Below are 26,645 nucleotides of genomic sequence, written 5' to 3'. Positions count from 1 at the left end.
ACTTGTCTGGTCATCGAGAGGGAGGAGTCCAGGATGAAGCCCAGGTTGCGTGCGTGGTCCGTAGGCTTGGGAGTGGCGCTCAGGGCGGGGGGCCACCAGGAGTAGTCCCAGGCGGAGGGTGATGATCCCAGGATGAGGACTTCCGTCTTGTCTGAGTTCAGTTTCAGGCGGCTGTTCTTCATCCATTCGGTGACGTCTTTCATTCCCTCCTGGAGGCTGGTTCTGGCAGTGGCGGGGTCGTTGGTGAGGGAGAGGATCAGCTGGGTGTCGTCGGCATAGGAGATGATGTTGAGGTTGTGTTGGCGTGTGATGGCTGCGAGGGGGCTAATGTAGACGTTGAAGAGGGTTGGGCTGAGGGATGATCCTTGTGGTACGCCGCAGATGACTTCGGTGGCCTCGGATCTGAATGGGGGGGGGAGGCGGACTCTGAGTTCTTCCGGCGAGGAACAAGATGATCCAATCCAGTGCCTTCTCTTGGATCCCGATGTTGCTGAGGCGCTGTACTAGGGTGCGGTGGCAGACAGTGTCGAATGCTGCAGAGAGGTCCAGGAGGATGAGGGCCGCTGTGTCCCTGTTGTCGAGCAGGGATCTAATGTCATCGGTGGCTGCGATCAGTGCGGTCTCGGTGCTGTGGTTAGCTCGAAAACCGGACTGCGAGGGGTCGAGGGATCCGTTAGTCTCCAGGAAGGCGGCGAGCTGTCTGTTGAGGGTCTTCTCGATGACTTTGACTTTGGCCGGAAAAGGGAGGAGCGAGATGGGGCGGAAGTTCTTGAGGTCGGTGGGTCCGCTGTTGGTTTCTTCAGGAGGGCGCTGAGCTCGGCATGCTTCCAGCTCTCCGGGAAGGTGGCGGTGTGGAAGGAGGTGTTGATGATGTCCCGTAGTTGGGGTGCGATGATGGAGTCGGCCTTGTTGAAGATGTGGTGGGGGCAGGGGTCGGCAGGTGATCCGGAGTGGATGGTGTTCATCGCGCGGGTGGGGTCTTCGGTGCTGACCGGTGTCCAGGCGCAGAGGGGGGTGGTGGTGGTGGTGGTGGTGGGGGGGCGTTGGTTGGGTGCGTGTTTGGTGTGCCGAAGCTGTTGTGTATGTTGGCGATCTTGCGGTGGAAGAACGAGGCGAGTGAGTTGCAGAGGTCTTGTGAGGGAGTGATGTCGTTGTTTCCGGCGCTGGGGTTGGAGAGCTCTTTGATGATGCTGAATAGTTCCTTGCTGTTGTGGGCGTTGTTGACCAGTCTTTCCTTGTAAGCTGTCTTCTTGGTGGTGCGGATCAGCTGGTGGTGCCTGCGGGTGGCGTGCTTGAGGGCGGTCATGTTGTCTGGTCTGGTCGTGGCGCCAGGCTTTCTCGAGTGTGCGGCAGTTCTTCTTCGAGTCCTTGAGTTCGTCGGTGAACCAGGGGGCTTTCTTGCTGCCGGGTCAGCTGGGAGGGTTCTTCAGTGGTGCGAGGTCGTCGGCGCAGGCGGTCAACCACTGTGTGAGGTTGCTGGCTGCTTCGTTAGGGTCCGTTGTGCTGGCGGGAGGGTTCCGGCTGAGGGAGGTGGTCAGCTGCTCGGCAGCGATCTTGCTCCAGCTTCGGCGAGGAACCCGTTGCAGGTGGTGGTGGGTCGTGGTTTTTATGAAGCAGCTGTGGTCAGTCCAATGAAGTCCGGTAGAGTGGCTGAAGGAGATGTGTTTGCTGGATGAGAAGACTGGGTCAAGCGTGTGGCCGGCGTAGTGAGTGGGGCTGTTCACCAGTTGCTTGAGTCCGAGAGGCGAGGTTGTCCAGCAGGGTGGTGGTGTTGCAGTCCTTGTTGTTCTCCAGGTGGAAGTTGAGGTCCCCTAGGAGGATGTAGTCACCGGAGGGGAGGGTGTGCGGGCTGATGAAGTCTGCGATGTCTTCGCTGAATTATGCGCGTGGTCCCGGGGGTCTGTAGATGAGGGTGCCTCTGAGGGTCGTCTTGAGGTCGGAGTGTATCTGGAAGTGGAGGTGTTCGGCGGCGGTGAAGGTGTCGTCGGAGTTGGTCGTGATGCAGATGGTGTTCTTGTGTACGATGGCGATGCCTCCTCCAATCTGGTGGACGCAATCTCTCCGGGAGATCTTGTATCCGTCCGGGATGGCTGTGACAATGTCTGTGACAATGTCGGGCGCTGAGGAGGCGTTCATCCGGCCGGTACAGTTCTAGTCGAGGCAGCATAAGCTGCCAGCCAAAATAAGAGCTTGCTAGATTTGTATCTATGCTCGTAGACCAGCTAGGCCAACCCTCTCTATGGCCATGCCGATAAAGGTTCTCTCCAGTCTCAGTCAACCAACTTCCTCCAAAAGGCACAACAGGGCTGTCCTCGAAGGATTGTGTGATGGAAGTTCACAATGACATACAAAAAGCGGGAAGCACATCTGCTTAAATAAAGCTACCCGCCCCATAGCGCTTAAAGGCAGGATGCCCCATTTCTACAGGTCCCTAGTCAAGGTTTTAGTAAAGGGGCTGAATATTAAGAGTCCAAGCCAGGGCTGGGAGGTGTAGAATATACATACATCAAACTATTTGAAGGAGTAAGCATATCGGGATCGCAGGGCACCAGGAATGTCCTCCTGTGTCTTCAACTGGTACCAACAGTGACTTGTTCATGTTTATCTGCAGACCAGAGGCTTCACCATATAGGTGGAGGTGTCTGGGGCCGAAAGACTGCATGTAAACCAGAAGTAATGGGATGTTATCCACATACAGAGCTGTGCGCTCTTCAGGATCCTCCTCTTAAAGCCATCCAGAATTTGGGAGTCGCATCTGATAAGACGTGCCAAGAGTTCAATTACTAAGCCAAGAAATGGAGACAGAGAACAGACCTGTTTGGAGCCTCTGACTACTGGGAAGGGCGGGTATAGGACTCAGTTTACCTGGACTTGGATGCAGGGACATTGTATGGCAGGCTGATGAGCCCAAAGTAGTAAGTTAAAAAAACTGCGTGCTTCAGCACAGCTTCCAAGAAGGTCCACAAAACAGTGTCAAAGGCCGTTTCAAATTCAATTCGGTAGGGGGGGCTGCTCAATCGGCACGCCTGGGGCAGGGTGAGTTGTACCCTCCGTATGCAACAGCGGGTGCTCCTGCCAGGCATGAACCAACATTTGGTCTGGGTAGACTAGGTAACTCAGTGTCTGACAATGTAGTCACTAGGACATTCGAAAAAATGTGATGTCTGCGTTTTTGAGAGAGATAGGCATATACGAGGAGCAATCTTCTGCGGCTTGGTTGTCCTTAGAAATCACCACAATAATGGCAGTGCCAGGTCTTGGGGTGAATGATCAATGCTCTGCCCCCTCAGTTTAGAGGGCCAGTAGGTGATGGAGCGAACGGGTCGGGTAACTTTTAAGGAATGCCATGCTGAACTAGTCTGTGCCAGGGGTCTTTCCCAAATTGAGAGCTGAAATTGCCATGTTTATCTCCTCAGTTGTGATCTTTTGGTCAAGTTTTTTGGCTATAAAAGGCAGGGAATCGAGTGCATGGGAAATCTCCTTTAGCAGTGGGAATGCAGACTCCTGTGGGGGTACAGGGGTTGCACCCTACAAGTCTTTTTTACACTGCGATTACATGAGCAACCTCGGGCATACTTTCATGAAGGGTTCCATGAAAATTGCAAATGGCCGGTACAGTTCTAGTCGAGGCAGCATAAGCTGCCAGCCAAAATAAGAGCTTGCTAGATTTGTATCTATGCTCGTAGACCAGCTGGGCCAACCCTCTTCCACACTCCCTCTAGGAAGATCTGTTTCAGGGTGGGCAGTCCAGATCCTCTATCTAGAGTGGTGGACTTGCAGCTGTCGCTCAATGTCGCCGAGGTGCAGCCACAGGTCCACCACTCCAAGGAGAGGATATGGGCTCCTAAATCCATTACCTGTACCAGTTGGCGTGTCTTCTTTCCCCCTACATATCCCTTGGTCAGACCCCCTCAGGGTGGGTTTACTGGACGCCCATAGGGGTTCCAGCAGAGGCCACAGTATTACAGCTGAGCTTAAAGAAGATCTTTAGTGCTCTATAAAGTCAATACAGTCTTGGTCTACTAGATGCCAGGCGTTGATGCGCTACATAGGTCATAAGGTGCACAAAAGGGTTTCCATTTTAAAGAGGGGTGTGTGTTCCGAGATGACTCAGGTCAGGATCTTTTTGCATTGTAATACAAGGGAGGTCACTGGCTGGGAGCCAAGTCAGACGGATTAAATCAATCATGATTTGTAGAACACAGATGCTTCAAGAATGAGGGTCTCAAGGTCTTTGACCCAGTTTATGCGCTGCTGACACGCAAGTGTACAGCCCTTGTGAGGGGTTACATAATCTCCGAGCATCGCATAGGCCAATTGAGTTGGCCTACAATGTAAGTTGTGATGAGCGCGCAATTCAGCCTGGGCAAAGGGCCTCGAAAATATCAAGACTGGGGTCTGGGACGGCATTAAAAATAACCCACACCCCCAATCAGATAGGCCAGGGGGTTGGGAGGCACCACAAGGTCCTGGAGAGCCTGTAGTGTCCAGTGCAACCTCTGTTGGAGAACGTAGGCCGATATGAAGTACTGGTGTCTAGTCTCTAGAGGGCCCTCCATCCCTATGTACCTCCCCTGTGGGTCAATGTATGAGGAGGACACCGCAACTAGGAAGGACATATGCAGCAGGATCACGACCCCTCGTGAACCTCTTAAGAACTCAGTTAAAAAACTCAGTCATAGCCAAACATGATGCGAAGGGACAGTGGGAACCTAAAAGATGCGTTTCTTAAAGCAGGACCACATTGTTGCTAAACCGCTTTATATAGCAAAGTACTGCCAATCTCTTATAAACTGAGGACATGGTTTACATTCCAGGAAATTACCTTAGCCATTTGGGGGCTGTACTGGAAAGTGGTGAACTGGCCCCTCTCCTCATGAGAGGCCTCCTGGTCCAAAGGGGGATAGACTTAGTGGAGCCGTAGAGCATTTTGTATGAGAGTGCCCGCAGTGGACGAAATTTGATTTAAATGCCTGCAAAAGAAAACAAGAATAAAAGGAACACAGAACACTTACCCATCCCACCCAACAGCCCCACCTCCAGCACATACTTACAACTATAAAGTATCTGTCGCCCAATATTTCAACATAAAGAAACTAGTAGGGTGGGTCAGGATCCATCGGAGGCTCCCTGTTGCTCAATTGAAGGATCACACTGGCCGACAACAATTTCTAATTCATACAATAAAACAAAAGAACACAGGAAAACACTCCCTCCACCCCACATCCAAAACATTTTTAAGCAATATAGCAATAGAATAGTTCACAGCGTCTGCAGCAATGGTTGCCTATCCATGACTGGGGCATTCTGCACCTCTCCACCTGCCAGGGTTCAATTGATTGGCTCATGATCGCTATCTTAGTCTGAAAGAGAGTGGGGGTGCCTGAGAGCGACGCCTTTGGGTCCAGAGCTCCTGGTGGACTCCCAGCAGGAGATGGGTTCAATAACCATAGTCACCTGTGCTGGTTCGGTCTGTCTCTCCTTGAGTGGGTTCTCATTCCCCAGGGGTACCTGAGAGAGCTCACGGGGGACCCAGCTGTCCTAGAGTTTGCTGCCTCCCCAACTCTGGTGGGCCAGAGTACCCATCGCTCACTTCCATGCTTGTTGGTGAATTTCAAAGAAATAGGTGGACGGGTTGAAAATAGCTTTCAGATGGACCGAGAATGGGAGCATATATTGGATCTGAAGGGCCACAAGTTTGTTTAACGACCTAAAGAAAGCATCTGCATTGCTGGGCTGCCCAGGTGTAGTCTGGGAAGAACATGGGCTTGGTGATGAAGCGCAGATATTGGTGATTTGAGCATCCTGGAAGATGACATACCGACAGTGGTGGTTGAAGATGTGGCCCATCATGGGATGAGAAAATCCTTGGGGGAAGACATTTAGCCATGACCCGCTGCGCCCTCTCCTCCACGAAACTAAGAGACAGCTTATCCAATGGGACACAAGAATGGAACCATTGCTCCAGAAAGCAGTCTGTCACTGAGGTCTCAACTCCTTCTGGGAACCCAACGAGCCACAGGCTCTTTCTCAGGCATTGGTTTTCAGCACCCTGTGCTCGTTCTTCCAGTATATCCATTGTGGAGAGCAACTTGGAGGCCTGGAGTTTAAGGATCGTCACTTCATCCTCAACCGTTGAGACCCCGGCTTCAGCCTCAGTCAACCGGTCTGCTATTTTGTGAGTATATTGGCACAGGAGGGTGACATCCACCTAGACCTCATTCACTTTTGTCTCTACTGATACCAGGCGCCTTGAATTGCTTTGAGAATGATGGGCATGTCTGTTTATTGTTATTAATGGGGAGGTGCTCTGCGGTCCACCGGGTATCTACAGTAGGTTCAATGTACTGGTGCATTTGTCTTTGGGCCAGCTGTGGGAGCTAGTCACGCCCCTCTCCAACAGCATAGCCATATTCACGTTGGGAGGGTATAGGCACACCCCAACCGGCCCGCATGACTTGAGCAGCCTGAAAAGGCATCCAAGAGGTGGACCACAGAGAGTCATTGCTGCTGTGCAAGGCTCTGAGTAGGTACAGAGCAGGATTCAGGCTTCTGCAGTTCCCTACACTTATCCAGGTGCCACAGAGCAATTGAGGGGACAGTCTAGGACCTCTTAATCAATCAAGGATTTATAAAGCAAGGCATCTCACCTGTGAGGGTCTCAACGCACTGGAGTTGCTGAACTGCTTTGTGGTGCTCTTTTCATTTTAACAGCCAGGACTTGAGCCATTTTCTGAATTGCCGGAACGGCCAGAAGGTGCAGGGGAAGGTCATTCCAAGCTTTTGCCACCAGGTGTGAGGAGCGTCCTCGACTATTAACCACGGGGCATCAGAGGGCTTGTCTGCGAGGAAGAGGGAAGCCGATCGCAGGTGTCTGGTCTGTTAGTGGAAGGTTATGCTTTTGTTGATGTATACTGGTCCTTCGTTGTGCAGGACTTTGTACGAGTAGATCAGCATCTAGAACCGGAATCTCTTCCGAAACAGGAGCCAGTGTAGTTTCTTGATGTTGAGTGTAATGCTGGTCTGTCTGCGAGATGAGGAAGAGTCTTGCCGCTGAGTTTTGTATTGTCTATAGTCTCTTCAGAAGATGTGCGGTGACTCCTTTGTAGAGTGTGTTCCCGACTACTGGTGACAAGGGCCTGCATGACGGTCCTTCTGGTGTTAAATGTGAGCCAACTGAAGACCTTGCCAAGCTGGGTAGGGTGTGGAAGCAGGTGGATGAGACTGCGTTTACCTGTTTCTTCATAGATGGATGGCTGTTCAAGATGACGCAGAGGTTGCGGGCATGGTCTGTCGGGGCGGGGCATGGGCCAAGTTAAGCACGCCACCATGCATTGTTTCATGGTGAGGTGTTGTCCACAAAGATGAAGACTTCAGTCTTATGTGTGCTGAGCTTGGGAGAGCTGCCATTAATCCAATCAGCTGCGTTTCTCATACATCTGTGGAAGTTGTCTGTGGGGGGAGGGGTCTTCGGACAGTGTGAAGATGATCTGGGTGTCAATGGCACAGGAGATGATGTGGAGTCTGGGCGATCTGACTGTGTGTTTGCCGGGGGGGGGGGGGGGGCGGAGGGTCATGTGCATGTTGAAGAGAGTGGGGCTGATGACCGATCCAAGTGGGATGCTGCATATCTTCTCCGGCTCAGAGGTGACTGGTGCGAGAAGGATTCTCTGAGTTCTTCTGTGAGAGGTGATTCATTTAAGAGCGTCTCACTGGATTCTGATGTGGTGAAGTCTGTTGATCAAGATGTGAAGGGTGACTGGGTTGAAGACAGCTGATACGCCCAAGAGAATGAAGGCCCCGATGTCGTTGGTGGCTTCAATGAGGGCTGTCTCTGCTGTGTTTGATTCGGCATCCAGATTCAGAGAAGTCCAGGAGACTGTTGTGTTCTAGGTGTTTGGCGAGTAGCTGGTTGAATGTCTTTGAGATCCTTTGCTTGAAACGGGTGCAGGGAGATGGGCCGGTAGACCTTCAGTTCTCCTGGATCAACAGATGGTTTATTCTGGAGGGGCTGCACTTAAGCGTGTCTCCAGTCTTCAGGGAAGAATGCTGAGGGAACGAAGGTGTTCAGGACTTTGAGCTTGTCGCCAATAGTCTTGCTCCTGAGGGTGAAGGCGGGGTGGTGACAGTGGTCTGTGGGTAAACCTTTTTACATAGAGTTCATAAGGGAGATTGTGGCTTGAATTGTGAAGGTCCCAATTGGTGAGCAGGTGTTGGGGGTTTCTGTTTGTGGGTGTGAGCAGGCTGATTATGTTGGCAGCTGGGGGTTAGGCTTTTGAAGTTTTCGTTGTTGACTGATCTGGTCATGGAAGTAGTTAGTCAGGGTGTCACATTTCTATGGAGTGGGTGGTGTAGTTCTTGGTGGCTGGGGAGTTAGAGAACTCATTCACGATGTCGAAGAGCTCCTTGCTTCGTTTTGTACTGGGCTCTATGCGGTCAGCTAGAGCGTTCTTTTTTTCTATCAGGAGGGGGTGGTACTGGTTTAGAGCTGTCTTGAAGGTGGTGCGACTCCCCATCTCATTGCTGATGCGCCACTTCTTTCTACTTGCCAACAGTTGCATGTGGTGGATTTCAGCTCAGCGATTAACCAGCTAGCTCTTCTGACAAGTTATCTGGATCTGGCTTGCTTGGCAGTGGTAATTATGTCGATGGATTCTATGAAGTTTTTCACAGCTTATTGTGGGAGGTGAGAGTTGAGAGTATTGTTCCACTGTTCTGCTATATTTTTCAAGTTTCTGCGCATGGAATTGGGGAGCATGGTGCCAGTGTTGGTAAGTCTTGAGATGGTGGAGTGGATGCTGTAGTGGTTGGCCCAGGTGAGCTGCGAGATGTGGTTGAACCTGACCAGGTCTCTGGACGTGAAAATGGGGTCAGGCGTGTGTCCGGCTATGTGGATAGTGTGAGAAGTTGGCCTGGTATATGCTGTCCACTAGTTCTAGTGGGCACCTTGCACCAGTCCAAACAACCCTTATTGATGATAGGTTAAAGACAACCTTTATTGAAAGCTATCCTAGTGGTAGCTATGGTGAGCAGCCTTCAAGATAAGTTTTTAAGGAATGTAAAGCAGCTTGTTTTACCAGTCTATAATCTCTTAAATAACCAAATAAAAGGAGATCTACACCAGGTGTGTGTGATATATATATATATATATATATATATATATATATATATATATATATATATATATTATTTTCCAACTCTCCCCCAGCAGAGGAGCAAAGGAGGCACACTCGCACAGTTGGCTTTTCACTTTTTAATAATTTTGGCAATCCGGACGCGTTTCGGTCTTACAAAGACCTTTCTCAAAGGTAGACCAAGCACACACGGCACTGCTCAAATGCACAATGATTGCCTAAATTTATTTTTATAGCCCTCTAGGGGGCGCGATCACAGTTCGAAAGGCATCCTGGAACTTGTGGTTCTTTGAACAGTTTTTAGTCCATACCCTCCAGTGGGCGGTTCCTCGTTGTTGGAAAATTATTAACATTTGTTAATTTCAGCTCATACTTGTGCTCCGTGTTCAACCCATTTTCAAGGATGTTTGGATCTATACCGGAGACAGTCTTCGGTAGCGCCAGTCCACCCTTACACTCTCGCGGGCAACAAAAATGGTTAAAGGTCGGGCAAATTTGGCACACTTGCTGGTGGTGCGTACCTCCACGCCGGAACCAAGCCGTTCAAACCTTTTCCAAATCTTCCCCCGACAGAGGAGCAATATATATATATATATATATATATATATATATATATATATATATATATATATATATATATATATATATATATATATATATGTATTTATTTCTGAACACTCCCTACTAATCTCTTTATGAGATTATAGGTCAAAGCACATATGTTGCAATCAATACAACACAGTAAATAAGCACAATATACTACAGAGCCCCGTACAATGCTATGACAAAGTTGCGGTTGAGAAATTAGAGTTTAAGGACACTTAGAGGAGGACTAGGAACAAACCCTTTTGGACATAGAAGGTTCTAATGTCAACACCCACGGGAGCACCGGAGTACTCGTGTTAACTAACCCAGGGAAGCCGGGTGCATGGGTGTGAAATGGTGTCGGAAGTCGTCCTTGTTTTCAATGGCGAGATGATGTAAAGTGCTGCTGCCGTGAAGAGGAGAAGTGTCCGAGGAGATCCAAGCTTGGATCCGAGATGGGAAGAACCTGAAAGCAGAGGGGACAGAGTCTGGGTCAATAGCCAGTGACCAGGGGCAAGATAGGCGAATGCCCACCGATGTCGTGTGCTTCAGTTGAAGACAGGTGAAGTGGGACTCTGCTGCCACGAGGACCAGGAGAAGTCGACGACGACAAGGATCCGCAGGCGAGCTGTCCCACAAAGGATGTCCAGTGAGGGGTCTCAGTTACCGGATTGGAACCAACAAGCCTTGGCAGTGGCAACCCACGTGGTGAGAGAACAAAGGCTTCAGTGGGGACAAGCGAGGTCCAGGGGACTCCCCAAGCAATGGAGAGTCAGGGAACTTGTGGAGCAATCAGGAAAGCCTGCTAAAAGTAAAGTTGCCCTTCTCAATGACCCACAAGTCAACGGACAAGAGATCTAGAAAGGGGTGTTGAGAGAAAACACTTGGAACCAGCCCACGGAACACAGCCCACGGAACACTCGGAGAGTGTAGGCCAGTGATCTTCAGTGCAATCGCTGCTCGGGGTGTGGACTACAAGTAGCCCAAAGCACAGCCTCGGGGAATGCCGGGAAGAGTGTGCAGCTGGAAATGGTCACAGTGTCCAGGGGTTCGGGTTGCACGGTCCCCACAAGGGCTACGGGTCTCAGGTTTGCTGAGGAATCATGTAAGCCTCATGGACGCTTGGAAACCCACCTCCTGTGTGGCAACAGTCTTCTGTTGGCATCTCCGAAGCTCCTGAGGACTCCGAACAGATGCGTCTTTTTGGTGCCTGACAAGCAGGGGAGTAACTCCTTTACTTCAAGGGAGATTCTTCAGTTATCTAGTCTTGTAGATCGTCGAAGATCCAGGATTCAGTGTCAGAGTTTCTTCCAGGAATATCTAAAGTCCTGTAGCCAGGAGTTCCTACTTTATACACAAGGAAGGGATTGTACACTCTGTGGACCCACCTATGGGAGGGTCAGGAAAGAGGGGTGGCTACACCCATTTCATTTGTCCAGTTTTGCGCTAGAGCAGGGGCTGGTAGCCCCTGGGACCGGTTTGAACTGGACTATGCACAGGGGCACCAAACGTGCCCCAGTGCAGACATCAAAGCACTCTTGGAGTGCCCCCACCCAGGCCCAATACAATAAAGCCTGCCTGGGAGGTGGTCACACCTCCCTGTGACAGGAAACCGATCGTCAGGCCTTCCCCTGCCAGAGTTTCGTCCAGCAGCAGGAGGGCAGACTTGTGTCTGCAGCATCCATTTTGTGGTGCACCGGGGTCTGTTAAGCTGGTACCAGTGTAGTCATGTTTCTCCCTCTAGTAGGGTGGAATCATACCTCCCACGCCAGTTACTGGCAGGGAGGTATGATTCCAAAGTGTTTGGCACCAAACACAACATGTTTCTGTGCAGCCATTCCAAAGTTAGCATTTACCGCGAGGTTATAATGCATTTAATAGTATATGATCTGGCTGCATCACATACAACCCTGGGGATTAGATTCCGAAGGCTGCAGAGGGGATCTGCTCATGCATGGGCACCCTCTCACATGAAAACAAAGCACCCTGCCTTCAGGATTGTTAAGACTTATAGGTTTATATGTGTGTGATCAAAATTTATATAGGTAACCTATACCACAGTAAGGGGTGAATGCACCACCTTACTGAGGCTGCAGTAGCAGACCTGTGGTGTCATTTTGGAAGGCTGCTCAGAGGTGGCATAATATATGCTGCAGACCCTGGTAGACCTCTGGGGTACCTATGCCCTTGGTACATAGTGTACCGTATACTAGGGACTCATAAGGGTACCCCAGTATCCAATCTGGAGTGTACCTAAAGTACATGGAATCAATTTAGAGGGAAATCAGATAGTCTGACTGGGATCCTGCCAATCAGGACCACAGCACAAGTCAAAAAACAGTGAAACATCAGCAAAAAGTGGGGGTAACTATAAGAAGCAGATCCTACTCTCCTACAGGTAGAGTTGGTGACGAGGGAGGGAGGGGGAAGAGAGAGAGAGGGGTGAGAGAGAGAAATAATGAGGGGAGACAATGTACCAGATTTTTAACAAACACAGTCTAACAATAAGGAGTGGAGAGGCCAAAGCACAATGAAGGGGTAAACAGTATTACCGGCAGGTCAGTAGGGAGAGCACGGAACACTAGGATATCTAATAATCAGGCACGAGAGAACGCGGCACACTTGGGAGGTAACAGCAGTATAGCAAACAGGCAGAGGAAAGAGCGAGGCATAATGAGGATATGCGGTATGAGGCAGCAGGAGCAGAACCGTGAGAAGGTGGCTGCTCTTAGAGCTCAGAATAACTCCTAGAGGGGAGAAGAGACCTGGAGAAGAACAGGGATGGACGCACCACAGCCCTAGCAAGATGACAAGAAAAGTGTCCCAGGTCTTACAGGGCCCTCTCTGGACCCGAGGCAGAGGTCGCTCCGCGTAGCCTCAGTGGTGAATCGAAATCGGCAGCAACGGTCTACGCGTCCGTGCTGGCCTGTGTCTGTGGTACAAAAAGGGGTGGTGATGGACGGAGCATCAGAACCAATCAAACACTCACACCCAGTCAACAGATCTGGGTTTGATCCATCACCGTTCTTTAGCCCACTCTGCCACCCCAGTTCAGACATGGCCATATGCAAATCAGTCTGACCCTGTGCCTCATGGGAACAGTCCAGCCCGAACTGCCAAGCCATGCCTTCCCTGGACCGGAAACAAGCTTCCTAGGACCGGTTTCTGGCATTTCAGCCGTCTTCAGCCAGGCTTGCTTGAATCCAGTGGCAAAGTGAGCAAGGGACTCACGTCTGAGCATACCCTGCCAACTTATGGCGAACAAAGCGGTACAAAAAGGGGTGGTGATGGACGGAGCATCAGAACCAATCAAACACTCACACCCAGTCAACAGATCTGGGTTTGATCCATCACCGTTCTTTAGCCCACTCTGCCACCCCAGTTCAGACATGGCCATATGCAAATCAGTCTGACCCTGTGCCTCATGGGAACAGTCCAGCCCGAACTGCCAAGCCATGCCTTCCCTGGACCGGAAACAAGCTTCCTAGGACCGGTTTCTGGCATTTCAGCCGTCTTCAGCCAGGCTTGCTTGAATCCAGTGGCAAAGTGAGCAAGGGACTCACGTCTGAGCATACCCTGCCAACTTATGGCGAACAAAGCGGTACAAAAAGGGGTGGTGATGGACGGAGCATCAGAACCAATCAAACACTCACACCCAGTCAACAGATCTGGGTTTGATCCATCACCGTTCTTTAGCCCACTCTGCCACCCCAGTTCAGACATGGCCATATGCAAATCAGTCTGACCCTGTGCCTCATGGGAACAGTCCAGCCCGAACTGCCAAGCCATGCCTTCCCTGGACCGGAAACAAGCTTCCTAGGACCGGTTTCTGGCATTTCAGCCGTCTTCAGCCAGGCTTGCTTGAATCCAGTGGCAAAGTGAGCAAGGGACTCACGTCTGAGCATACCCTGCCAACTTATGGCGAACAAAGCGGTACAAAAAGGGGTGGTGATGGACGGAGCATCAGAACCAATCAAACACTCACACCCAGTCAACAGATCTGGGTTTGATCCATCACCGTTCTTTAGCCCACTCTGCCACCCCAGTTCAGACATGGCCATATGCAAATCAGTCTGACCCTGTGCCTCATGGGAACAGTCCAGCCCGAACTGCCAAGCCATGCCTTCCCTGGACCGGAAACAAGCTTCCTAGGACCGGTTTCTGGCATTTCAGCCGTCTTCAGCCAGGCTTGCTTGAATCCAGTGGCAAAGTGAGCAAGGGACTCACGTCTGAGCATACCCTGCCAACTTATGGCGAACAAAGCGGTACAAAAAGGGGTGGTGATGGACGGAGCATCAGAACCAATCAAACACTCACACCCAGTCAACAGATCTGGGTTTGATCCATCACCGTTCTTTAGCCCACTCTGCCACCCCAGTTCAGACATGGCCATATGCAAATCAGTCTGACCCTGTGCCTCATGGGAACAGTCCAGCCCGAACTGCCAAGCCATGCCTTCCCTGGACCGGAAACAAGCTTCCTAGGACCGGTTTCTGGCATTTCAGCCGTCTTCAGCCAGGCTTGCTTGAATCCAGTGGCAAAGTGAGCAAGGGACTCACGTCTGAGCATACCCTGCCAACTTATGGCGAACAAAGCGGTACAAAAAGGGGTGGTGATGGACGGAGCATCAGAACCAATCAAACACTCACACCCAGTCAACAGATCTGGGTTTGATCCATCACCGTTCTTTAGCCCACTCTGCCACCCCAGTTCAGACATGGCCATATGCAAATCAGTCTGACCCTGTGCCTCATGGGAACAGTCCAGCCCGAACTGCCAAGCCATGCCTTCCCTGGACCGGAAACAAGCTTCCTAGGACCGGTTTCTGGCATTTCAGCCGTCTTCAGCCAGGCTTGCTTGAATCCAGTGGCAAAGTGAGCAAGGGACTCACGTCTGAGCATACCCTGCCAACTTATGGCGAACAAAGCGGTACAAAAAGGGGTGGTGATGGACGGAGCATCAGAACCAATCAAACACTCACACCCAGTCAACAGATCTGGGTTTGATCCATCACCGTTCTTTAGCCCACTCTGCCACCCCAGTTCAGACATGGCCATATGCAAATCAGTCTGACCCTGTGCCTCATGGGAACAGTCCAGCCCGAACTGCCAAGCCATGCCTTCCCTGGACCGGAAACAAGCTTCCTAGGACCGGTTTCTGGCATTTCAGCCGTCTTCAGCCAGGCTTGCTTGAATCCAGTGGCAAAGTGAGCAAGGGACTCACGTCTGAGCATACCCTGCCAACTTATGGCGAACAAAGCGGTACAAAAAGGGGTGGTGATGGACGGAGCATCAGAACCAATCAAACACTCACACCCAGTCAACAGATCTGGGTTTGATCCATCACCGTTCTTTAGCCCACTCTGCCACCCCAGTTCAGACATGGCCATATGCAAATCAGTCTGACCCTGTGCCTCATGGGAACAGTCCAGCCCGAACTGCCAAGCCATGCCTTCCCTGGACCGGAAACAAGCTTCCTAGGACCGGTTTCTGGCATTTCAGCCGTCTTCAGCCAGGCTTGCTTGAATCCAGTGGCAAAGTGAGCAAGGGACGGAGCATCAGAACCAATCAAACACTCACACCCAGTCAACAGATCTGGGTTTGATCCATCACCGTTCTTTAGCCCACTCTGCCACCCCAGTTCAGACATGGCCATATGCAAATCAGTCTGACCCTGTGCCTCATGGGAACAGTCCAGCCCGAACTGCCAAGCCATGCCTTCCCGGAACGGTGATGGATTGAACCCAGATCTGTTGACTGGGAGTGAGTGTTTGATTGGTTCTGATGCTCCGTCCATCGCCACCCCCTTTTGTACCGCTTTGATCGCCATAAGTTGGCAGGGTATGCTCAGACGTGAGTCCCTTGCTCACTTTGCCACTGGATTCAAGCAAGCCTGGCTGAAGACGGCTGAAATGCCAGAAACCGGTCCTAGGAAGCTTGTTTCCGTTCCAGGGAAGGCATGGCTTGGCAGTTCGGACTGGACTGTTCCCATGAGGCACAGGGTCAGACTGATTTGCATATAGCTATGTCTGAACTGGGGTGGCAGAGTGGGCTAAAGAACGGTGATGGATTGAACCCAGATCTGTTGACTGGGAGTGAGTGTTTGATTGGTTCTGATGCTCCGTCCATCGCCACCCCCTTTTGTACGGCCTGTGTCTGTGGGCGAAGATGTGCAGATACAAAGCAGCAACCCAATATAAAACAGGCAAGAGAAAAATCTAAAAAACTCTTCATGTGGAATGGGCAAGCGAAAATCTAATGTAAAAAGTTGAAAATACCCATGTTTAAAAAATAAAGTTGGAGGAATTTTGAAGATCAATCATCTGCTGCATGTGGATTCTGAACCGTCATGCTCAAACACATAAGGTGCAACAGTTAATGTACAACGTGTAGGAGAAAATCTAAGAATAAGGTGAAGATCTTCCGCATTTTAAAGAAATGCAGAGAGGAATACCAACAAACACGAAATTATTTTCCATGGAAAACAAAGCAACAAGAAGTGTGGTTATGTGAATTTTGAAGAGACTTCACTTGCTCCACATGGCTTATGCTTGCCACACTCAAACCTCACAAAGCAGAATCCCTCAATGTTTAACAGGAGGATGGAAAGCCTGATGTACAAAGCTAAAAATAATATACAGGTTTAGGCCGCATGTTTTAGTACTCATATTTACATACATGTTTGAACATCAAAGTAGCATCCTTCAATGTAACACTGTGGTACTGGACTAAGGCCAACTCTAAGGCTGGGGAACTGATAGCCTCCAGCACATCAAGTGGCAAATGTGGGCTCTGGAGCGGGATCGGAAGTCTCAGTGGGCTTAATATCAAGGGGACATCTCAGACTAAATTGATATTTTGGAAGACACTGCGAAAGATCTTCAGTGATTCTTACTGAACTGTGATTGAGTCAGCAGTAGAGCCTTCCCTACCCAGAGCGGACAGTGACCAATGCGTTGCTTCTGGTTTGAGAGTGGCGATCTGTGAAAGATGGGGGGGGGGGGGGGGGGGGTGAATCAGTGGCCTCTGTCGAAGTCCCAGCCCCACATCAACCTTCTGGAGTAGAGGGCCATCAATCAATCAAGGATGGTAAAGCGCAACTACTCACCCGAAGGGTCTCAAGGCGCTCGGAGGGGCAGGGGGCACGTGCAGGTCCCGGATGTTCACTGAGTCGAAGAGACAGGTCTTGAGGTCCTGCGTGAATTTGGAGAGTGTTGGCGTCTGTTGGAGGTGAGGTGGGAGGATGTTTCATACCCTGGCCACATGGAAGGAGAAGGAACTGCCTCCTGTTCTAGTCTTCTTGATGAGCGGCACCATAGCAAGGGAGAGCTGGGCTGACCGGAGGGATCTTTGGGGTGCGTAAAACAAGATAGGTAGGTCTGGTGTTTTGGAGGGCTTTGTGGGCGAAGCTTTAAGGGGATTCTATACTCAATGGGGAGCCAATGTAGTGTCCGCAGGTGTTGGGTGATGTGGCGAAGTAGGTTGAGTAGTAGTCTAGTGCAGGCGTTCTGGACGTTTTGTTTGGGGTAAGATTCTTGTTGATCTCAGCGTAGAGTGCATTGCCGTAGGCCAGACAGCTGCTGAGGAGGGCGTGGATGACAGTTTTCCTGTGCTCAAAAGGAATCGAGTTGAAGGTCTTTCGTAGGGAACGGTGGGTGTGGAAACAGGAGGACAAGGCGTTTATTTGGCAGTTTTAAGTCCAGGATGATTCAGAGGTTCCGTGTGTGGTGGTGGGGGAGGGAGGGTTCCAGAAGGTGGGGGCCACAAGGAGTCATTACAGGCATCTGGGTGTGGGCTTATGAGGAGTACTTCACTTTTGTCCGCGTTGAGTTGTAGGCAGCTTTTCTTCATCCACCTGGCGACAGCTTCCATTACTTCTTGGAAGTTGTGTTTGGAGATATTGGGTTTATTGGATAGTGAGTCCGTGGGATCCGACGATGGGTGCGAGCGGGGCCATGTAGATCTTGAACAGGGTGGGGCTGATGGAGGATACTTGGATAACTCCGCAGATGGTCGGTGTGGGATACGAGAGGAAGGGTGGGAGTCTGACCTGCTTCATACTGACAAATGGGAATGAGAGGATCCAGTATAGGGACTTGTTCTGGATTTCTGCATCATGTAGTGTTTGGGCTAGGGAGTGATGAGATACAGTGTGGAAGGCTGCGGAGAGGTCCAAGAGGATGAGGGCCACAATCTCTTCTCTGTCGAGGAGGGAGAAGATGTCGTCTGTCACAGCGAGAAGGGCGGTTTCGGTGCTGTGATTTTACGTGAAGCCAAATTGGGACGAGTCGAGGATGCTGTTTTCTTCTAGGAAGGAGGCAAACTGGCTGTTGAAGACTTTTTCAATGACTTTTGCCGGGTAAGGGAGTAAGGAGATTGGTCTGAAGTTTTTGGAGGTTGGTGGGGTCCGCTGAGGGTTTTTTTAAAAAGGAGAGAGTTGATATTGGCGTGTTTCTAGTCACCGGGGAAGGAGGTCTCGAAGGAGCGGTTGATGATTCGTAGAAGCTCAGTGGGTCAATGATGTTGGCAGCTCTGTGGGAGATGTGGTGGGGGCAAGGGTCAGTGGGGCCCCAGAGTGGACTGACTTCATAGTCTTCAGGGTGTCATTGATGGAGAGGGCGGTCCAGCTGTCGAGTGTAGGCCGCATGGTGTAGGGAATGGTGGGTGTAGGTTCCGCGTGTAGGTTGTCCTGGAGGTTGTTCTAATTTTGTGGTGGAAGAAGGCGTGGTTGGGTCGTCGTCCACGGTGGTGGGAGCAGAGCAGATGAGGGATGCGGGAGCTGTTCATCGGGGATGTGGTTTCCAATTCCTGCATTGGAGCTGGTGTGGACATTTGCGAGTGATGTTGGCTTTGTAGGTGAAGTGGACGCAATGATGGTCCATCCATGGGAGTTGAGTGGTGGGGCTGAAGGTGATGGAGTTTCCTGCTGTAAAAATGGGGTCGAGGGTGTGTCCTGATGAATGTGTGGGTTCTGGTACGATCTGTTTAAATCCGATGTTGATGAGGTTGTCCAGGAGGGAGGAGGAGTTGGGGTCTTGGAGGTTGTCAACGTGGAAGTTGAGGTGTCCCTGCAAGGTGTAGGTCGGTGGAGGCGAGGTCATGCGGGGTGATGTTGGTGATGGAGTCGGAGAAAGGTGTGCGGGTCCTTAGAGGAGGGTGCCTCGGAAGATGGCGGTCGGGTTGGGCTGTATCTTTAAGTGAAGGTGTTCCATCATGTCTGTGGGCCCGTCAGTGTAGGTGCTCAGTCGGAAGTTGGATTTGTGAGCAATGGCGATGCCTCCTCCGTGGCGGTCCTTCCGGGTGATGTTGGAGCCTTCAGGGATTGCGATCACGATGTCCGGTCCCAAGACGGCGCTCGTCCAGTTTTCTATGAGGAAGGCGACGTCAGTGGAAGTGCTGTCAAGGAGGTCAACGATATGTTTGTGGAGGGAGTCCACGTTGAGGAAGATTCATTGCATGGTTTGGTGTGCAGTGGAGTTGTGGCGGGTGGGTTGAGGTGGGTCCTGGGTCTCAGTGAAGGCGAAGAAGTGCCGACAGTGGCAGCAGGTAAAAGGTCTGTGTGTGTCGATAAGTGAAGAATGCTTGTAGTTGTCTTGGCTGGCATTGAGTGCGTAGAGGATCGGGGAGCTGTAGTGCTGGTGGGTCGAAGGACCAGGGTCCCTGGCACTGGTCGGGACGCAGACCGGCTTGCCTTTGGTGCACCCGCTGCTGCCATTAAATATTGGGACGGTGGGACAGCTGAGAGGCGGGAGCGCCAACACGTGGGGGCAGCAGCGACGAAAAACGCAGGAAAAAAAAAAGAAGGGGGAATTGGGAAGAATAAATAAAGGAACAAGAAAAAGGCAAAAAAGAACATGAAAAGGAAAAGGAAAAGAAAAATTAAAAGACAAGAATAAGGAGGAAAGAATCAGGCACAGAAGCAGAGACGAGCGGGAGGAGGCACAGAAGCCTCGAGCACCAACCTTGCAGCGCTGGGGGCAGGCACTCAACGGGGGTGCTGCATGAGGGGAAAAGCAGTATTCTGACCAGGAGGCCAGAGGTCTTGGCGGATTGGCTCAGCAGACAGCGCCTAGTGGATCACGAGCGGCAATTACACCTGGAGGCAACGGCAGGTTCTCTTCCACGAATGGGCAGAAACTTGGCTTGATCTATTTGCCACCATCAAGAACGAGCAATGTCAGCACTTCTGCAGAACAATATTTCCAAGGCATCTCTCACTCAGATGTGCGTTCCGCCTTATGTAATGTAATGTAATGTAAAAAGAATTTATAAAGCGCGGCTAACACCAGACGGTTTCTTGGCGCTGGAAGCAAAGAGAAAAGAAAACAAACAGTCCAAGGGGTTAAGGAGAGTAGTTATAGGCTATGCGAAACAGGTGGGTTTTTAGGAGAGACCTGAAGTGGGTTAGGGGGGAGGCCAGTCTTAAACTTAGTGGAAGGGCATTCCAAAAGGAAGGGGCAAGAAATGAGAACCTTCGTCCTCCCGGTTTTTTACGTTTGAAGGTTGGGATCTGGAGTAGAGCCAGGTGGGCGGAACGAAGGTTGCGAGAAGGAACATATGGGTGCAAAAGTGAAGAGATGAACAAGGGTCCTGTACCAACAAAGGACTTAAAAATAACGCAGCCCAATTTGAATTTACACCGCTCAGTGACAGGGAGCCAGTGAAGAGATTTTAAAAGAGGGCGTACATGTTGGTGTTTGGGTTGGTGATGAATGAGCCGTGCTGCCTGGTTCTGGACCAGTTGAAGCTTCTTTGATTGGTATACTGGTATGCCAACATAGAGGGAGTTGGCATAGTCTATCCTGGAGATGACTAGCGCCAGTAATGCCAGGGTGAGGGCTTCGGTGGTCAGGAAGCGGGCAATCTTATGGATTTTTCTCAACTGGAAAAAGCTGGAAGACACCACCGCACCAATCTGGGATTTCATCGAGAGATCATTACTAATGATGATCCCAAGGCTCTTCACTGAGCTGACGGGATTAGGGGGGGTGCCCAACCTTGTGGGCCAAAAGGTGGAGTTCCAGGGGTTGATTGTACCCCCGACAAGCAGGAGTTCTGTCTTGTCAGGGTTAAGTTTCAAATGATTCGCCCCCATGCAGTCACTGATGTAACAAAGAGTAGTTTGAAAATTGTCGATAGACTGGGCCGTGGAGTTAATATCGAAGACCAGCTGGATGTCATCCGCATAATTAAACGCGGTGACACAGCTGCCTCGTAAAGAGCGAATAAGGGGGGTAAGGTATAAATTAAAAAGAAGGGGGGATAAGGAGGAGCCCTGCGGGACGCCACAGGTTACCTCAACCTCGTCAGAAGAGAACTGAGAGAGCCGAACCGCCTGATGGCGGTTGCTCAAGAAGGAGCGGACCCAGGCCAAGGCAGAGCCCTGGATGCCGGCCTCCTAGACGCGGCCGACCAGACTCCTGTTTGCCTTCCTGTCGATACCACTCCTGTCTCACACTCAAGAATATTAGGACCAACTTGGATAACTTGGACTCAGAGGACCCCAATTGGGCACGGAGGGTATGATAATCAGAATTCCTGGGTTTGAGTATCTGTCCACTGATGTGGCTGTGTCCACGGGAGAACCTGCTATTGCTTTAGAAGGGCTGGGTTCCCAGCCTAGGCATTTGAAAAATCCATGTTCGTGCATGGAGATTGAGCGGCGACAGCGGAACATGTTTGATCTTACTCCAGAGGTGGTTGATATCCTCTTGGCAGCCAGGCATCCCTTAAGTAAAATTAATAAAGCCAGTTGTTAGGACAAATGTGTCGCCTGGTGCAGTACTTGGAGCACGAGAGTGCGGACTTTCTATACAGATTGTACCAAAAACCATCAGGTGAGTCATCAGCTCTTTGTGGAGTTCACTGGAGTGAACAAGCATCAGCATAGCCAATAGGTTGCACTTTTGGGACCTTATAAGTGTTCAGTTGTGCAGCACATTATCCGGGGTGCTGTGCCGCCAGGGATTGAAGAGCTATACAATTATTACACACTGGGTCATACGGTCTGATTCAGGAACTCATGCTTGCCTCAGGAAACAATTATGGACACATTGGAAGCCTTTTTAATGCACTGACAGAAAGGCAAGTGCATTGATGCAAGTCAACCACTCAATAGAATTCTGTGTGCGACTGAATCACAAGAGTATTGAAGAGTTAATGAAAGACTTTCCAATGAGGGAAACGTCACATCCCTCCTCCCCCAGGCCCCTATTTATCAGTCGCCCTTCTCAAGAGGTTTCCATTTAAAAGAATGCACGCACCATCCGTTTACCGACAGGCCACGCTCCCGCCCTGTGTCACAACCCCCTCGGTACGGGAGCACTAAACATGGCAACAACATCAAAATGCTCCCATTTGTCAGATACAGGACAAATAATAAATAAACAGGGGTGGCAATGGCTGGGAGTCGTAAACAATCCAAAGGAAAAGTGGAAAATAAACAACAATGAGAAAGATGGCTTAAAATACCGGACAATCTACAAACATTGCAAAGACCAAGAATTTTGGGAAGTAAGGAATCATATCAGCAGACCACATAACTAAAGGGCGGTCTATGTGATCCGTCCCACAGTGGCAGGACCAGTATTTGTAGTTTCACTGCACCCAGTACACACCAGACTGTTCTAGGTGAGTGTTCCCTATAAAATCTGATTTCCTGGCCTACTTTTCCCCTCACAAACAGGGAAGATAATTAACACTTTGGCAGTATCCACATTCCCACCGAGTGCAGGTGGTGTGAGATTAAACTAAAATGTGTGCGAGCCACTGAGAGCTTTGAGCCAGAGCTCAAATAATCCGAGCTTCGTTGTGGCTTTTGGATGTCACACGCTGTAAACTAAAGCGCCACAAATTAAAGAAAAACACATTATTAAAATTAACCTTTAATGTAAAGTGTAAGAGGGCAAGACATGATAATCTGGTAGCTGAATGAGGAATGTAAAAATCTGAAAACTTATTATTTTTTCCTGGCTTCCCTGCTAGAACAATTAGTTAAAAGTGCTTGTGCCTGAAGCGTGCAAACTTAGATTGGTGTGCGAGCAAATCCTGCATTGACAATCCCTGGTGAGTTGCACTGCTGAAACAATGCCAATAGAGGTACCAAAGGGTGAGGCGGACTGGCATCAATGGTCCTGTGACCTCAGTGACAGTCACTGTTGCTCTAGGATGTGCTGCTTCGTAGGATTGACCGGAAGACTGCAGGTCAACTGCAGTACGGATTTTAGTGGACAGGCATTCAAGGTTAACCCACAAATGCCACTGCTAGGGTCCACCTGTTGGTGCTATGAGACAGCAGCGCTCCTAAGGTGTAGTGGGGCCTTCTAAGGTCTAGCATAGGAATGCGCTCCCTCTGGGGAGTGGACTGGTCATGAAGGCTGAACCATAATTCCTCAGTTCCAAAATCAACAACTCTGGCCATAGTGCTACATCCTCTCACCACTGAACACCATACTGACCCACTGAGAGAAACTTGCAGTACTTTTAGCTACAACCCTATTGTGCCCCGCTATAAACAACTAGATGAGACCCTATTCAAATTACGCACTAGACAAAAGTAATATGCTGCCTGGAAAAAAAAAAAAAGCCTTCGAAAAAGTAAACACTTAAAATGAATGCAAGTTTAAGTAACGCGAGTGAAACGTAAGCAGGAACAACGTGGTGAACATTTTTTTACATTATTCAGAAATCAATGAGTATTTTTGCCTCAAGAGTTAACATGACAGCAGTACGATTTAAAAAGACCACATCCCTGAACAGAGCAGCGGTACACATTTTATAAACTAAAGTGAGAAAAACAGCTGACACAGATCACATTAAACAATTTCCACTCCACATGCCAACTAAGTATTGCAGTACCTCCAGGAATGGTGCGCTTCCCCATACGGGGAAAACAATATTGTTCAAACTAACATACCAAAAAAAAAAAATAGCGCTTCACTGGCAAACTCTGTAAAAGTGGCACTAATGTGTTTGGGTGTGAATAATAACCAATCTGGCCAGTTTGCGACCACTCGATCTTGCTTTATTTAATTATGTTGAACCTTTTTTCCTATCCGTCGCTAGGCTGCACTTTGGAATTCAAAACTGTCATATAAAGACAACATTTCCAACAAGTGGGTGGTTTTCACAGTGGTCGAAGTGGGGAAAAAAAAGTAGGGGAACTGTGGGCGGAGAATCAGAGGGCGGGAATAACCTGTGGAATGGGTCAGTGGGTGGAGTCAGAGGTGTGGCCAGAAAGAGTCAAACATCCCAATTTTTCGTATTTGTTTGGCATTTCACTGGCCAATTACAACTTATTGCATTATTTAATTCAACCAATGGATACACTGGTTTATTAAAGATTTAATGAGCTATTGACATTAAAATATATTCAAAAAGTGGGATATGTTTCCAATCACAGAATGCCCTAAATATGCAACAAAGGGGAATCACAACCCAGTTGTGTCCGAGCCATGCAGTTTCTATCATCATCATCACTTCTCCCTTTTTCCATAAGAGCAATTCAAACATGAACGGCAATATATCCTAGTTTTTAAATATTTTCAACATAATTATGGCTTTGCCATATTTGCCACATAATACATCCTCTGCTGCATAATCTGATGATTTTAACTAATAAATTGTTTGTAGCTTAAACGGATCAAAAGTAACTAAACAATTTGACTTATGTCGCTGAAAAGTGGTTGGCCCTTTCAAAAGGTTGACTGGTCACCTTTCTCACTGCTGCATTTGTATGTTACACTGGAACTAATGAGACAAAATATGTGCAGAGACTGTTAGTACATATAAAAATAATAAAGTATCAGAAAATATACTGTATTACGCTGCAGCCTTAATTTAGTCAAGACTGCGGCATCATTTTATTCTCCATTGCTGCATAATGTTGTTGGCCCCAAAGCAGGCAGCCCATATTAAAAGTGCTTGTGCATGAAGCAGAGACCGTGAAGTTTGTGAACTTAGTTTGCTGTGCTTGCAAATCCTGCACTGCCGATCCATGGTAAGTGGCAGCTACTACTGCTGAAACAAGGCCTATGGAGATACCAATGGGTGAGGGGGACTGGCTTCAAGGGTCCTGTGACAGAGTCACTGTCACTCTGGGGTGCGCTGCTTTGTAGGCCTGCCCGCAAGACTGGAGGTGAACTTCAGCACGGATTGTGATGGACAGGCTTTCGAGGTTAACCCACACTTGCTATCGCTAGGGTCCACCTACTGGTGCGAAGACAACAGGACTTGTACAGTCTGACGGGGGCTTCTGTGGTCTAGCATGGGAATGTGCTCCCTAAGTAGAGTGATCTGGTGGGCTGGTTGTGAAGGCTGAACCTGGTTCCCCAGTTCTAAATTTGATACCTCTAGCCATAGCGCCACATCCTCTCCCCCACTGAGCAACATACTGCCCCACTGAGAGAAACTCGCACTGCACTGACCCGCTATAAACACCTGGATGAGACTCAATTCAAATTATGCACTAGACAAGAGTAATATGCTGCCTGAAAAAAGTAATAACATCTTACAAAAAGCAATTACTCATATGGAATGCAAGATTAAGTAAAGCATGATAAATGTAAGCAGGAACAACGTGGTCTTAACAGGGCGCAACGAGTAGAAATGCTTTATTTCTCCTCGATTTTGCTGTTTTTTAATGTGTGCTGCATTGTGCAGCTCACATAAAAACAGCATAAGACCATGAATGATTGTTTATGTACAGGAAGGTGTCCCTTCCTGCACATAATCAATAATGTAAAAATTGACGCGTTGCAACTTCTATATGTGCTGCACATAGCAGCACACATAGAAGTTATAAATCACCATTTAAGAATGTTTATGTGCAGGAAGGGGCACCTTCCTGAACATGAACAATCATTCCCTCCAGCACAGGCGCCCTTGCACTATGGTGCAAGAGTGACTGTTGGCGCTAGGCAGCTGAAATTAGCGACAAACGCAGGGGGAAACTCAGGACTGCACCATATTGTTGTAAATAGGGTGCAGCCCTGCGTTTCAAAAGTGGCGTAGCGCGGCGTTAGCCAAGAAGGCTAACGCCTCTGCTCTGTCACTTCTTTGTAAATAGGCCCCGTTGTTCAAAAAAAGATGAGAAAATGAAAGAAGCGTTTTACTGGCAAACTCTGTAAAGTAGCCCCAATATGTTTGGGTGTGGATACAACCAATCTGGCCACTTTGCGACCACTCTGGCTTGCTTTATTTAGTTATTTTTCGTATTTCTGACCTTTTTTTCTCTCTGCCCGAGGCTGCACTTTACAATAGTAAAATGTCAGAAAAAGACATTTACAGTAAAAGAGTTTCTTTCTTTTTTGGATCCATTTCATAGGGGAACAATTAAAGGAAAGATAGGGTAAGAGCTTGAAGTTACGGTTTTCAGCAACTGAGAAGGAGCGAGACAGACAGAAAGAGGGGGAAGAGGAAGAAAGAGAGAGAGATGGGGGCAGCTGCCAGCAGCAGAGCGGAAGCTGACACTGTACTCGTCTTCTCGTAAGAAGGAAAAGTCTTTTCTGCCCACCCGCCCGTCCCGAACGGCCACAAAGGGGCGAACCTTATCTATATATAGGCGTGAAAAGGAAGAGACAGACCTTTTTCTTCCTCGAACGGCCACCACGCACCAACATCCACAATCACTGGTAACGGTTAGGTAACCACAATAGGTAACGTTGCCACCGGAGCTTTGAATACATGACAAAGACGCATGCGCAGGGCAATGCTTCCGCGCATGCGCGTTGACTTGTGCGTTGGGGAGCAGATCCTGATAGCCTGATATACAGCCTGAATGTTTTGTTGATGCATGCGCGTGCGCGAAGAAATACGCATGCGCTCATGCTTAGGGGGAGCACATTGCCGAGGGGAGCAATCCATTATGGAACACCGGCTTTACCGCTGGTGGCGCCCGGTGCAACAATTATTTTTGGCGCCCCCACAA

The 26,645-nt window shown here is 49.6% G+C and overlaps 1 long non-coding RNA gene across 1 annotated transcript in view; it reads right to left on the bottom strand.

Moving 5' to 3' along the window:
- LOC146801735 (uncharacterized) overlaps window positions 1–26,384 on the bottom strand; it is a 55,185-nt gene extending 28,801 nt beyond the window's left edge. Inside the window, exons 1-2 of the long non-coding RNA XR_014967649.1 lie at window positions 26,302–26,384; window positions 4,826–4,973 (exon numbers count right to left, since the gene is read on the bottom strand). This is a non-coding gene — a long non-coding RNA (uncharacterized LOC146801735). The remainder of the gene's footprint in view (window positions 1–4,825; window positions 4,974–26,301) is intronic.
- Between the last annotated feature and the right edge of the window lie 261 nt (window positions 26,385–26,645).

The sequence above is a fragment of the Triturus cristatus genome, chromosome 8, assembly GCF_964204655.1.
Source record: "Triturus cristatus chromosome 8, aTriCri1.1, whole genome shotgun sequence".
Lineage (NCBI taxonomy): Eukaryota > Metazoa > Chordata > Amphibia > Caudata > Salamandridae > Triturus > Triturus cristatus.
Note: the sequence above shows the minus strand (reverse complement) of the source record. Positions and strands in the feature narration are given on the sequence as shown.